The 16,299-nt window shown below is 40.9% G+C and overlaps 1 protein-coding gene across 2 annotated transcripts in view; it reads left to right on the forward strand.

Moving 5' to 3' along the window:
- The window catches only part of sh3pxd2aa (SH3 and PX domains 2Aa), a 322,784-nt gene that overhangs the window by 118,951 nt on the left and 187,534 nt on the right, over nt 1-16,299 (forward strand). The window lies entirely within an intron of this gene.

Consider the following 16,299-nt stretch of genomic DNA (forward strand, 5'->3'; position numbering starts at 1 on the left):
TCACCGAGCTGGGAATTTGTGTTGCAGACGTTTCGTCCCCTGTCTAGGTGACATCCTCAGTGCTTGGGAGCCTCCTGTGAAGCGCTTCTGTGATGTTTCCTCCGGCATTTATAGTGGCATCACAGACGCGCTTCACAGGAGGCTCCCAGGCACTGAGGATGTCACCTAGGCAGGGGACGAAACGTCTGCAACACAAATTTCCAGCTCGGCGAACAGAACCACAACAACGAGCACCTGAGCTACAAATCTTCTCACTGGTTACAGATTGCTAACTTGAAAAAGAATTCTTTATTTCCAGTCACTATTTCCTGCCCATTAACCAATTCTCTATCCATGCTAATTTCTACCTCTAACACTGTGGATCTTGTCTTATGGCTTAACGTTTTGTGAGCTATCTTATCTGGACATTTGGCCTTTTGCAGTCCAAATACAAGACATCTACAGCTCTATCCACCATGGTTGAGATTTCCTTGAAAAGTTCAAACAAATATTATAAACTAAATATTAATAAAAATAAATTAGAACAATTTCCCTTTCGTGAAGCCATGCTGACTCTGCTTGATTAGATTGTGATCTTCCAAATGTACCTGTATTACTTCTTTGATAATGGATTCCAGTACTTTTCCAAAAACCAATGTTAGATGAATTAGCCTATACTTACCTACTTTTTGCCTCCCTCCCTCCCTTTTTGATTTGCACATTTGCAATCTTCCAGTCCTGTGGTGCTTCTCCAGAACCCAAGGAGTTTTGGAAAATTACAACCAATGCATCTACTATCTCTGCAGCTAGCTTTTTTAGGATCCTAGGATGCAAGCCGTTAGGACCAGGGGACTTATCTGCCTTTAGCCTCATTAGTTTATCTAATTGCTACTTTCTCCTCCCCACCCCTACATTCTTTAGTATTAATAGGATGTTTGAAGTATCTTCCACTGTTAAGACTGATGTAAAATTTCTGTTTAACTCCTCTGAAATTTTCTTGTTCCCCATATCCATCCCCCAAGATTCATTTTCTAAGGGCCCTCTCTCTTCCTTTTTCTGTATTTAAAGAAGCTCTTATTGTCAGTTTTTGAATTGTGTTTTTTGTCCTCCTTTGCTAGATTCTGAATTTATCACAATCTTCAGGATGATCACTGACTTTGGCCTTTTTATATGCTTTTTCTTTTAAGTTAATACTCGCCTTAGCTTCCTTGGCTGTTTATCCTTCTTTTAGAATATTTACTCCATACAGAGATGTATTTTGCTAAGTGATGTGAATTACCTCCTTGCAGGTCTGCCACTGCTTTCTTTTTATTCTTCCTACTAATCTATCTGTCCAATTCACTTTAGCTAACTGTAGCCTAATATCATTATAATATTCTTAGTGTCAAACACTGTTGATTGCTGTAATGGTCATTAGATCATATTTATTCACTTTAATGTGCATTATCAATTCATTAACGTTGGTATGGATATTAGATGCTGTCACAAAGCTAGACCATTTCTTTTTAAAAAGCTGATCCTTGGCTCAAGGATAGTCTGCCCTAGATTTTTTCAGAGGGGTAATAAACCAGACCGGGCTCCAATCAGACTGGTTTGGTACAGAGATGCAAAGGATTTTGAGAGGATTTTTGTTTATATGTGAACTGGTGAGACTTCAGGCTGAAGTGGTCATGTTTTAGAAGTGACCTGTAGAATGAAAGGGGAGTAGTCAACTCTCAAGCTGAGCAGTTTAATTCAGTCCAGAACTGGTTGGGAGTTCAACAGTGAGCTATGTGGAAACTCTTTTCTGCCCTTCTAACTTCAACCTGTCAGCATCTGACCCTTTTTTGTACTGTGTTTTAAAGAAGGTTTGCTTATTGGAACTGTTGTGTATATACTTAAGTCTGGTTTGAATAGACTGAGTTCTGTGGGGGTTCTTCATTCTGGTCTTCGTGTTTCACTGTGTAATTTTGCGATTACGTTTTTTGTCTTGTTTAAACCTTTTAGTCAACCTCGCTAGCTTAATCCGGGTAATTTTCACTGTACACTTACTGGAACAAATTGCAAAGTTATGGTCTGGGCTGCCTGCTTAAGAATGTTTTGGGTGGTCTGGTCTAGTTCATAATGAATTCAGGTATAGAGCCATTTTGTTTCTTTTTCTTCTTTTTGTAGCATCTGGTTTTGACTTTTTTTTTCAGAAGGGGAGTCAGTGGCCTAGTAGTATTATCGCTAGATTATTAATGCAGAAACTTGGTGATTGGGGATCAAAGTTCGAATCTTACCATGGCAGATTGAATTTAATAATATCTGGAATTAAGAGTCTAATAATGACCATGACAATCTAATGATGACCACATCTGATTGTTGGAAAAGCCCATCTGGTTCACTAATGACCTTGAGAGAAGGAAACCGTTTTCCTCACTTGGTCTGGCCAATAAATGATTCCAGAATCACAGCAACGCCTGTCCTCTGAAATGACCTTGTAAGCCACTCAGCTGTAGCAGTAACTACAAAGTTGTAACAAAAAAATTAAAATGGACAGACCACCTGACATCAACCTGGGCACCAGAAACAACAATGCCAAGTACAGCCCTATCGACCTTGCAGAGTTCTCCCTTCCTAACATCTGGTGTCTAGTGCCAAGATAGGGAGAGCTGTCTCACAGACTAATCAAGCAATAGCCTGACATAGTCATACTCACATCATCATACTTTACAATGTTCCAGACACCAACAACACCACCATCCCTGGATATATCCTGTCCTATCCCAGGAATCAAATCCAGCAGAGGAGGCAGCATGGTAATCTACACTCAGGAAGTAGTTGCACTGATTACTTCAACAATGACTGTGGACCTTATGAAGACTTATCGCATCAGGTCAAAAGATGTGCAAGGAAACCTCCTGCTGATTACCATGTATCATCATCCCTCAGCTGATGAATCAGTACTCGTCCATGTTGAAGAACACATAGAGGAAGCACTAAGGGTGGCAAGAGCGCAGAATGTACTCCAGGTGGGGGAATTTCAATGTCCACTGCCAGAAGTGGCTTGGCAGCAACACTATTGATTGAGCTGGTCAGATCCTAAAGGACATAGTTGCTGTAATGTGAGTAACTGAACCAATAAGACAGAAAAGCATACGTGATCACCATCTCACCAATCTACCTGCTGCAGATGCATCTGTCTATGACAGTATGGATAAGATGGCCAGTGCATAGTCTTTGTGGAGCTGATGTCCCATGTTCGCTTTGATTATACCTTACATTATGTTGCAGGTTTTGAACAGATCTAGCAACTCAGACTGGGCATCCATGAGGGACTGTGTGCCATCTACAGCAGAATTGTACTCCAACACAGTATGTTTGCATATCTCCCACTCTACCATTACTCTCAAGCCAGGAGGTCAATCCTGGTTCAGTGGAGATGCTGAAGGGCATGTCAGGAGTAGAATCGAGCATCCCTAAAAATGAGTTGTCAATCTGGTAAAGCTACCAAACAGGATTACTTGCATACCAAACAGCATAATCAACAAGTGATAGAGCTAAGCAATCCCACAACCAATGATTAGATCTAAACTCTAAGTCCTGATCCAGTCGCAAATGGTGGTGGACAATTAAACAACTCACTGGAAGAGGAGACACCACAATTATTCCCATTCTTAATGATGGTGGAGCCCATAAGTCAGTGCAAGAAATAAAGCTCAAGTATTCGCAATAATCTTCAACCAGATGTGCGAAATGGATGATCCACCTCATCTTCCTCCAGTGGTCTCCATGCGTTAGAGATGCCAGTGTTCACCCACTCCACATAACATCAAGAAATGATTGGAAGCACTGAATACTGCAAAGGCTATAGATCCTGACAACATTCTGGTAATAGTACTGAAGACTTGTGTTCCAGAATTTACTGCATCTCTAGCTATTCCAATAGAGTTACAATACTGGCATCTACCCAACAATGTGGAAAATTGATCGCTCTTCTTGAGTGAACCCATGGAAATCGATTGGCTGGGATGAAGTCTCTGGGCCCGCAGCCAGATCCAGTGTGGACCAGTTGGAGGGAGTATTCACAGACGTCTTTAACCTCTCTGCTACAATCTGAAGTTCCCACCTACTTCAAGAAGACCACCATCATTCTGATGGCAAAGAAAAATAATGCAGTGTGCCTCAATGACTACTGCCGGTGACTCTGACCACTGTAATTATGACGTGCTTCGAGAGGTTAGTCATGGCCTGTCAAATTGCCTTAATCCTTTGCAATTTGCATACCACGCAACAGATACATAGCAGATGCCATCTCCCTGGCACTGCATTCATCCCTGCAACATCTGGATTATAAGGATACCTGCGTCAGGCTACTACTTATTGACTACTGTTCTGTCTTCAACGCCATAATTCCAAACTCATATCTAAACTCTGAGAACTAGGTCTAGGTCTTGTCCCCCCCACCTCTGTAACTGGATCCTCGACTTCCTGACCCATACACCACAATCAGTAATAATAGGTGACAGCACCTCCTCCACCATAATCCTCAACTGATGCCCGACAAGGCTGTGTACTCAGCCCCTACTATACTCCTTATACACTCATGATTGTGTAGATAGATTCCGCCCCAATTCCATTTACAAGTTTGCTGATAACACCACCGTTTTTAGTTTGGATCTAAACAACGACAAGACAGAATACTGAAGAAAAGATTGAGTTCTTAATGGCATGGTGTAAAGACAACAATCTCTCCGCCAATGTCAGCAAAATTGCCAGGGGCTGGTCATTGTCTTAAGATACAGAGTGGACGGTAGACCCCTGCCTGCTTCAATGGTGCTGATGGTCAGGAGCATCAGGTTCCTGGGGGTGTTGATCACCAACAATCTGTCCTAGTCCACGCACCTCGATCAAGAAAGTGCCTCAATGTCTGTATTTTCTTAGGAGGCTAAGGAAATTCAGCATGTCTACAGAGACGCCTACCAATTTCTATAGATGCATCATAGAAAGCATCAGTGTAGCTTGACAACTTTTTTCCCAAGTCTGCAAGAATCTACGGAGAATCGTGAACACAGCCCAGTCTATTACAGAGACCAGCCTTCAATCCATTGATTGATTGCTTCTGTACTTCTCGCTGCCTCGGGAAAGCAACCAACATAATCAAAGACCCCTCACACCCTGGTTATACTCCCTTCTGCCTGAAGGAAGCAGGCGGAAGATATAAAAGTTTGAAAACGTGTGAATAGATTCAAGAACAGCTTATCCCATGCTGTTATCAGAATTCTGAATTGACCTCTCAAATAACAATTCTGATCCCTCCCACTGTGCACCTTCTCTGCAAGTGTAACACTATATTCTGCACTCTGTTCTGCTATTCTGATGCACTTTATATGGTAGAATCTGCCTGTATAACATGCAAAACAAAACTTTTCACTGTATATGGGTACATGTGACAACAATAAATCAATCAATCAATCTATCAAGGTATGTCCTGTGCACAAAAAGTAGGACAAATCCAACCCAGCTAATTACTGTTCCCATCAGTCTATTCTTGATCATCAGTAACATGATGGAAAGTATTATCAGCAGTGCTATCAAGCAACACCTGCTCAGCAACAACCTGCTCGCAGATGCCTAGTTTGAGTTCTACTAGGGCCATTCAGCTCTTGACCTCATTACATCCTTGGTTCAAACATGGACAAAAGAGCTGAATTCCAGATGTGAGGTGAGAGTGACAGCCCTTGACAACTAGTCTGCATTTGACCGAAAGTGACACCAAGGACCCCTAGCAAAACTGGAATCAATGGGAATCAAGGACAAAATTCTCTGCTGGTTGGAGTCATACCTGGCACTTAGGAAGATGGTTGTAATCTCAGCTCCAGGACATCTCTGTAAGGTTCCTTAGGGTACTGTCCTCGGCCCAAAATTCTCCATCAATGATCTTCCCTCTATCCTAAGGTCAGAAGTGGGATGTTCGTCAGTGATTGCACAATGTTCAACACAGTTCACAATGCCTCAGTTACTGAAGCAATCCATGCTTAAATGCATCAAGAGTGGACAATATTCAGGCTTGGGTTGAAAAATTGGCAAATATGCACTACACAAATGCCAGCAATGACTATCTCCAGTAAGACACAATCTAACTCATTTCGACTTGCCATGTACATACAGTGGCTATAAGAGCAAGTCAAAGACTAGGAGTACTGCAGTGAATAATGGCATCCAAGACAAAGCAGCCCACTTGATTGGCACCACATCCACAAACATCCGCTCCCTCCACGACTGACAGTCAGTAGCAGCAATATGCACTGTCTCCATGATGCACTGCAGAAATTCACCAAGGATCCTTAGCACTATTCGAACCCATGACCATTTCATCTCGAAGGACAAAGGCAGCGTGTAGATGGGAACATCACTACTTGCAAGCTCCCCTCCAAGTCACTCATTATCCTGACTTGAAATATGTCTCTATTCTTCACTGTCGCTGGGTCAAAATCCTGGAAATCCTCCCTAACAGAATTTTTGGTCCATCTACAGCACATGGACTGCAGTAGTTCAAGCAGGCAGCTTTTCAAGGACAATTATGGATGACATTAAATAATAGCCTAGTCATTGACACCCACTGTCCTATAAGTTTTTTTTTGTTTTTCCTATCATTTTCAGACCTTCAGTTTCCATATTGATATTTTGCTATCCTGCCTTGATTCTATCCGTTGATTTATTATGTTTACCTAGGCATAATCCTTCAGTTACCTTGTTTAGTTTAAAACCTTATTGTATTTCCTTAATTAGGCAGCTAGTAAGAATACCAGTATGTTTCTGATATAGACTGTCCCAACAGTAACAATATATAAATACTGTAATTACAAGAGCAGGTCAGAGGCTGGGAATTGTGTGCTGAATACTCAACTCCTGACTCCTCAAAACCTGTACATCATCTACAATAGAGTCATAGAGATGTACAGCATGGAAACAGACCCTCCGGTCCAATCCGTCCATGCCGACCAGATATCCCAACCCAAACTAGTCCCACCTGCCAGCATCCGGCCCATATCCCTCCAAACTCTTCCTTTTCATATACCCATCCAATTGCCTCTTAAATGTTGCAATTGTACCAGCCTCCACCACGTCCTCTGGCAGCTCATTCCATACACGTACCACCCTCTGTGTGAAAAAGTAGCCTCTTAGATCTGTTTTATATCTTTCCCCTCTCACCCTAAACCTATACCCTCTAGTTCTGGACACCCCAACCCCAGGGAAAAGACTTTGTCTATTTATCCTACCCATGCCCCTCATAATGTTGTAAACCACTATAAGGTCACTCCTCAGCCTCCGACGCTCCAGGAAAACAGCCCTAGCCTGTTCAGCCTCTCTCTGTAGCTCAGATCCTCCAACCCTGGCAACATCCTTGTAAATCTTTTCTGAACCCTTTCAAGTTTCACAGCGTCTTTCCGAAAGGAAGGAGACCAGAATTACACGTAATATTCCAACAGTGGCCTAACCAATGTCCTGTATAGCCACAACATGACCTCCCAACACCTGTACTCAATACTCTGACCAATAAAGGAAAGCATACCAAACGCCTTCTTCACTATCCTATCTACCTGCAACTCCACTTTCAAGGAGCTTTGAACCTGCACTCCAAGGTCCCTTTGTTCAGCAACACTCCCTTGGACCTTACCATTAAGTGTATAAATCCTGCTAAGATTTGCTTTCCCAAAATGCAGCACCTCGCATTTATCTGAATTATACTCCATCTGCCACTTCTCAGCCCATTGGCCCATCTGCTCCAGATCCTGTTATAAACTGAGGTAACCCTCTTCGCTGTCCACTACACCTCCAATTTTGGTGTCATCTGCAAACTTACTAACTATACCTCTTATGTCATTTATGTAAATGACAAAAAGTAGAGGTCCCAGCACCGATCCTTGTGGCACTCCACTGGTCACAGGCCTCCCGTCTGAAAAACAACCCTCCACCATTACCCTCTGTCTTCTACCTTTGAGCCAGTTCTGTATCCAAAGGGCTAGTTCTCCCTGTATTCCGTGAGATCTAACCTTGCTAATCGGTCTCCCATGGGGAACGCCTTACTGAGTCCATATAGATCACATCTACTGCTCTGCCCTCATCAATCTTCTTTGTTACTTCTTCAAAAACCTCAATCAAGTTTGTGAGACATGATTTCCCATGCACAAAGCCATGTTGACTATCCCGAAACAGTCCCTTGCCTTTCCAAATACATGTACATTCTGTCCCTCAGGATTCTCTCCAACAACTTGTCCACCGCTGAGGTGGGGCTCACTGGTCTATAGTTCTCTGGCTTGTCTTTACTGCCCTTCTTAAACAGTGGCACCATGTTTGCCAACCTCCAGTCTTCCAGCACCTCACCTGTGACTATCGATGATACAAGTATCTCAGCAAGAGGCCCAGCAATTATTTCTCTAGCTTCCCACAGAGTTCTAGGTTGCACCTGATCAGGTTCTGGGGATTTATCCACCTTTAACCGTTTCAAGACATCCAGCACTTCCTCCTCTGTAATCTGGACGTTTTGCAAGATGTCACCATCTATTTCCCTACAGTCTATATCTTCCATATCCTTTTCCACAGTAAATACTGATGCAAAATATTCATTTAGTATCTCCCCCCTTTTCTGTGGCTCTACACAAAGGCTGCCTTGCTGATCTTTGAGGGGCCCTATTCTGTCCCTAGTTACCCTTTTGTCCTTAATATATTTGTAAAAACCCTTTGGATTCTCCTTAATTCTAATTGCCAAAGCTATGTCATGTCCCCATTTTGCCCTCCTGATTTCCCTCTTAAGTAAGACACAAATCAGCAGAATAATGGAATATTCTTCACTTGCCTGGATGAGTGCAGCTTGAGCAATACTTAAGAATCTTGACACCATCCAGAGCAAAGCTTGATTGATGTCTTGATCACTTGATTGGCATCATATTCACTCCCTCCACTACCAATGCACAGTGATCGCAGTACATAGCATTTACTAGATGTACTGCAGTAACTCACCAAAGCTCCATCAACAATACCTTCCAAACATATTCAACCTCCACACCAGCAAAACAACAGATGTATTGGAGCACCACCATCTGCAAGTACTCCTCTAAGCCACACACTACCATTAATTGTCATTCCTTCACTGTCACTTGTTCAAATTCCTGAATTCCCTTCCTAATAACCCTGTGGGTATCCATACATAAAATGGATTGTAGTGGTTCAGGGAGGCACCTCACCTCACCACTTTCTCAAAGGCAGTTAGGAATGAGCAATAAAAGTTGATCTAGCCAGTGATTCCATTTCCCTTGTCAGAATGAAAAACACTTGGAAGGCTATCTGTCATCTGAAAAATAGGTGTTATGCGTTTCAATGTATAGGTTATTTGCTATAAAACAGGTTTTAATAAACTATTTTAATGTAGCCAGCTGTCTTGATGTGTTTTAAGAAGAAACCATAAGGTACATTAATATGCTTCTGGTGGGTTTGGTGTATGATTTTCCTACAAACAATTTAGAACAATCTGCCATTTAATGGCTGCTGACATGAAGCAGAGGTCACATCAAACGTGACTTTGAACTGTGTATGGAAGTTACAGGAAGAGGCAGAACTTTGCATTTTTGGCAGTAGACTGTTCTTCAGTGAATGGAAAGAGCATTTCATTATTTGTGTCCGCAAGACTGACCCAGATTTAACATGAAACAAATTTATGATTACTGGCTTTGTATATTAACAGTGCTGTACTGATCAGTAATGAATGGAGGAACAGAGAACCATGTCAATGACTGTTAGTAATTTGACAGTCTGCAGATTATTGATGAGGGAGGAGTATTACTGAGTCTCTAAACAAGCATTGCATTGTGCAGGCACTTATATCAATCCCATGCTTTATTTCCTGGCAGTGTTCTTCTGTGCTTAGATGTGTCACTTTCAGTATGAATAGTTCAGCAGAATTCACATTATGTCATAGTCTATATGAGTTAGAATTAAATGAAGCAAAAATTATGATAATTGTTTTGGGGATTTTATCAGTTTGTGTATTCTTTTCTGCATGGCGCAGTAGAATTTGAGTCTTTATGAGTAGGATACTTGTAACCCTTCCTCAATAACTGCGAAGTTTAACCAGTACATAGTTGAGTAGCTCAGAGTCATTGTGCCCCTGGGTGCACTCATGTGTTGATTTTTTTTTGCTGTCAACTATCTTTAGTAATACTGTAGTTGCCTTCCCTGTGTTCAAGCCACACAGAATTTAGCTGTTAAACAATGATATCAGCAGATGAACTAATTCACTGACTTCTGTTTTTAGATATTTTCTAAGTATCCTGTTCAGACATGTTATTACACACTTCTGAAGCAGATGGAACTTGAACCTGGGCTTTCTGGTCCAGAGGCAGGGATACTACCACCGCACTACAAAAGCTCTAGAACATTAGACTGCAGCTTTGGATTACAGGTCCAGTGACATCATCAACTTCACAGCCATTATCAATGTACCATCCTGCTACTTCTTTTTTTGTTTCCCTTTATTGGTAGATGTTAGGCATGGGTGACATTGGGTTCAGCTATGAAATCCCTGTGCTTTGATGGGCTGGTAAGTTTGTTTAAGCACACACATAGCTCAGAAAGGAATTAATGTCTTCAGCACAGTAATGGAAAAACAAACCAAAATTTGCATTTTTAAAATATGATTCCACATTCATTAGAATCTACAATATGCTACAGTTTCAATGATTAGAAAGAACAGCCTTTACAACTTCAGAAACTAGAAGCTTCTTGAAGGTCAGACTATATAATGTCCAACATTCTGAGCTGTCAATATGATATACTATAATGTAACAATGAATATTGACTCACTGAGTGATAAATTCTAAATTAGTCTGCGACGCCCTTGACAATATACTGAAAAATACATGATTTGTGATTCCAAATTGCTTGCTACCATTTTTATGGCAGCAGGTGGCATGCCCTCTCTTTTTGGAGAGTGAATTCATGGTAGTAACATTTAAATCAGCGCAACGTAGATGGGCTTTGGAAATCTGGCTGTGAGGTTGAGGCAGGAGCGACAAAGCTCTACTAAGTCTTTCAAGGAAGTCTTTGATTAGCTTCTGCCTTCTGCTTTCATAGCTTCTCCCTCCTCCACTATAATCCTCCACCACCACATAATCCCTAACTCCCTCAATGACCTGTCTGTCCTCTTCCCACAATTGACCCTTCGCCCATCTCATCGCTTCATATTCTGTAAGGCCTGATATGTAACCTAGTCTCCATCTCATTTATGTGGACTAAACAAAGCAGGTGGCACAGTGATTCAGTGGTTAGCACTCCTGACTCACAGCACCAGGTACCCGGATTTGATTCCACCTCAGGTGACTGTCTGTGTGGAGTTTACATATTCTCCCATGGCAGCGTTGGTTTCCTCTGGGTACTACAGTTTCCTCCCACAATCCAGTGATGTGCGGGTTAGGTGGATTGGCCATGCTAAATTGCCAGTAGTAACTAGGGAAGTCCAGATTAGGTGGATTAGCAATGGGAAATGCAGGGTTACAGGGGTATTGTGGGGTGGATGGAGTTCTGGATGGGATGCACTTCAGAGGGTCGGTGTGGACTAAGTGGACCAAATGGCCTGCTTCTGCATTGCAACGTTCTATGATTCTAAAGGCTGTCTTTCTAACTTGGAATTAGATTTGACTGAGTACTTGTGAATAGAATCTAAAACTGATTATGATCACCTGCCATTGAGATCAACAGATCATCTGCATTCCAGGCGTTGTTGGGTGCATGAGCTGAAAAATGTGTTGCTGGAAAAGCGCAGCAGGTCAGGCAGCATCCAAGGAGCAGGAGAATCAATGTTTCGGGCATAAGCCCTTCTTGTTGGGTGCATATCTGTTTTTGGCCTCAGTGTAAATATTGACACCATTTACATGGTTAGTATGTTGTCCCAATTAACTAGATGCTGCATGTGACGTTCCATAGCTTTTCACAATATCTATAAATGCCAGAAATTGGTCACACACAATCATATTGAACAGTGGAACAGACATAAGGAGTCTTGAGGGCATAGTTCTGTACTTATTTGTTGTGTTCTTATATTAACTCACAATGCCAAGTGAAGTGGCACAATAATATAGTATCCTCAGCTGTCCATATCCTAAACTGTTAACTATGCTCCATAAACTTACATCTGTTTTACCTCCTATAAAAAACTCCTTCAAACCTACATCTTCAACCCAAACATTTTTTTTCTTTTTCCTTTCATGGGATGCAAGCGTCAATCGCCAGGCCAGCATTTGTGGCCCACTATGAATAGTCCTGAAACTCCAGAGCTTGCTAGGGACCACTTCAGAGAGTTATTAAGCATCAGGCACATTGCTATGGGTCTGGACTCACATGTAAGCCAGACTAGGTAAGGATGGCCAATTTCTTGTGCTAAAGGACATTTGTGAACCAGCTGGGTTTTTGCAACAATCAATGGTAACTTCATGGTCATGAATTTTCAATTTCAATTAGTTTGATTGAGTTTAGACTGAGTTTAAATTCCACCAGCTGACATGGCATTAGCATTAGCCTAGGCCTGTGGGTTAGTGTTCTGTGACATTACCACAATACAACTATCTCCCTCTGCTACCACTGTCACTGTCTGCCTCATTATGTGGCTTGATGTCAATCTCTATTTGTTAACATTCCCATGAAGAAGCTGGTGACTTTTGACTCTGTTAAATATGTTATAATAATGCAAGTTTTGTTCTCATAGATGAGAGCAAAAGTTACAAAGGGGCTTTGAAAGATTAGATGACTGGGCAAAACTGACAGATGGAGTTCAATGTGGAAAAGTCTGCAGTCATTTAATTTGGACCTCAAACTGAAAGATCAAAGCTTTGTTAAATTGCAAGAAACTAAGAATGATGATTGAACTTAAGTTATACATAGGAATAATACTGAAACCACTAAAAGTGAATCAACACCAACAATTTATAAAGTAACTTTAACATAAAAAAAAATCAAGAATTGTTATGAAACTAAATATGACACCTCAAGCCACATGAGATATATTAATTGACCAAAAGATTGTTAAAAAAGATTGGTTTTAAGGAGTGCCTTAAAATGGCAGAGATTTATGCAGAACTTAGGGCTTGGACAATGACAGACATAGCCATGCCAATTGGAACGATTAAAATTAACAGCGCTGATGGGGTTAGAATTAAATGAGTGTTGATATCTTGGAAGGTTGAGGTGTTGGAGGAGAGATACAGAATGGTAAAGCATTAGATGAATTTGAAAACAAATTTGACCATTTCAAAGTCAAGATGTTGCTTGATTGAGGACTGATATAAATCAGTGAGCAAAGAGATATTCAGTGAACTGAGCTCGGAACAAGTCAAGACATAGGCAGCAGAGTTTTGGATGACTTCAGATTTATGGAGGGTGGAATGTGAATGAGCACTTGGGTGTGTATTGGGGTAATTATGTCTAGAAGCGATGCGAAGGTATCAATGAGGATTATAGCAGTTGGTACAAGAGGCTAATGTCATGTTGGCCTTCATCTCATCATGGCTGGAGTACAGAGGTGTGGAAGTATGTTTCAGTTTATAAAGCTCGCTTAGACAACATTTGGAGAACTGTGCTCAGTTATAGACTCACACCTCAGGAAGAAAGTGCAGTGCAGAATCACTGGAATGATATCTGATAAAAGGCCTTAAATTATGAGTGGAGGCTGCATCTTCTTGAGTAGGCTTGCATCTTCTTGAGTATAAATGATTAGTGGGTGACCTAATTGAAGTTTTTAAGCTGATTACAGAATTGTTAGGTCAGAGAGAGTAAAACAATTTCATCTTATGGTAGATTCCTGAGGAAGACAGCATAACCTTAAATTTAGGCCATTCGGTGATAATGTTGGTTAGTTATTTTTCACATCAAAGGTAGTCGAAATCTAGAAAACTCTTACATAGAGCTTAATGCCAAAGAGCTGTTGTGAGTGGATGAATGTGTAATACTAAGACTGATAGATTTTTGTTTAGCAAAGGCTTTTAATGGCTGTGGAACCAAGATGAATGGATAGAGTTAAGGTACAGATTAGCTGAACACGACACCAGGTTATACTCCAGCTAATTGTCTGAGGAAGGAGTGGTGCTCCAAAAACTTGCAGTTTCACTAAACTTGTTGACTATAACCTGGTGATTTTTGGCTTTGTCCATTCCAGTCCAACACCTGCACCTCCACATCATAATTAAACTGAACAGAAATACAGGCTGGACAGACTCCACTCCTGTGATAGGGTTACAATTTAATCCTATTCCTTCACCACTCCTGATCCATAATTCCCAAGGTTTTTCACCACTTTTTATTCATTTTACTTTTGAGCCTTTTGTGGTCTAATCAACAGATATCGAAAGCCAAACTAAAAGTAAATAACAACCAAATTCTGGAGAAACTTAGCAGGTCAGGCAACATCTGTGGAAAGGGAAAGGACATAAGTCATATTCAACTTTTTCTGTTTTACACTACACACCTGCTGAGTATTCTAGCACATTATTTTGGATTTCTAGCATCTGCAGTATTTTGTCCAGCAACTACTGAATGTTAAACTATAATCCTGGTTCTGTAGTTCAAATTTTTTTAAAAAGTTAGCTACATTGCTGTGCTCAGACCAGACCATTTGCTCCAGGTTTACACCACTTGTTTTCAAAAGAAACATGAAAGAACAAATCTGTCTTAAAGGCATAGTGTCAGTTCTCTTGATAAACCAGCAAATGTTATATACCTCAAATTCACTGATCGACTGTGATATCCAACTACAGAGGAAGCTCAATTATCCGGCATTCGATTAACCAAATTTTGGATTGTCCGGTCAAGATCACAAGGTCCCGATACTTGGCTAACAAGGTTGTACGGCATTTGATCATCTGGCATTCGATTAACTGACTGAAATATTGCCTGCTCGTGACCTTGGATAATCGAGGTGCCTCTGTATTTATGTTGTAAATAAAGTGTAACAGTTATGTGAATATCCCTGTATTACATTTCTATTACTTACTGTGTGCTTTTACATTGATTTTAGGAGGTGTGTTGATGTTTTTACATAGATTTTCTGAGGGATGTTGATGTCTTGAAGCTTCACTTGGTCAGGGTTAATGTGTTTATGTGTGCCTCTTGATTGTGTGGAATATTTGATCAACCTGCACACTCTTGGTCCCATAGATGCTGGTAAATAAAAAGTCTGCTGCAGTTAAAATACCATAAAGTTCGGCCTTTTGTGTTTAGGTGGAGGACGTTGTGGCTCATTCAAAACTGGATTTGGGATAAACCATTGATAACATGGAGCAGTCATGGAATAATGAGATGGTGAAGCATTTCATCTGGGAACCATTGGTGTAAATGTGCATAAATAAAAGTGAAATACTCTGGAGATTGGAAATTTGAAATCAAAACAGAAATTGCTGGAGAAACTCAGCATGTCTGACAACATTATGGAGAAAGAAACTGCGATAATGATTTGAGTCCAATGTAACTTTTTCAGAACTCAAATATAGAATAAATTGCCGCAGGCATTAATGTGGAAACTGATCTCATGCCTGTCCGTGATATTGTGACAAATCATTGGGAAAGATGACTCAAGAAATAAAAACAAAGAATGTCACTCCTCACTACTGCAAATGGAGCCCCATTATTCTTGGAGTCATCATACAACTTAAAACTTTATCAAAGTATAGAAAATGCCCAGTTACCTATTGGATAGACAGATTAACAGAAAGCACAGATAAGGTTTCTAAACTTAGCAAGAACATTAGAAATGAAGAGATTTTAATGACACATAAACAACAATAACTGTTGATATATCACTAATAGTTAAGACTCGAACTCCATTCTTAAACTTCTCTATGCACTCATACAGACACGGATAGACAAGAAATGTAGTGGTTTGGGTTAAGGGAGAAAAATGCAAGGGAACAGTTCAGTAGCACTAGTACCAGTTCTCAGGATTTGATGGAGTGTATCTTTTGTTTCCTAAGTCCTTCAGATTGCTGATCTTCTCCTTCAGGTTTTCTCACTTCATCACAGAAGGCATAGAGTGACTGTTTTATAAATTATAAAGTCCCAGACTTGTTTGTTAAAAGCAATAGCTAACAGCAACTGATAGGAGAAAATAAACTGACTTTCTTGAGGCCTGCACCCACGCGCACATGCGCGTGCAAACACACACACACACCATCTGCCACAGTTTTGTTCACACCCACACACTAGTAGCCAATCATATAGTTGTTGTCAGGCTGATGACTTTTGGTACCCATAACTCTACATAACTCCACAAATCAATCAACACTCTGTTAACGGGTTGAATGTCACTTTGTGCAC

The sequence above is a fragment of the Chiloscyllium plagiosum genome, unplaced genomic scaffold (assembly GCF_037043375.1).
Source record: "Chiloscyllium plagiosum isolate Xiang-an unplaced genomic scaffold, Cpla_swu_hap1 HiC_scaffold_22, whole genome shotgun sequence".
NCBI classification, from domain to species: Eukaryota; Metazoa; Chordata; class Chondrichthyes; order Orectolobiformes; family Hemiscylliidae; genus Chiloscyllium; species Chiloscyllium plagiosum.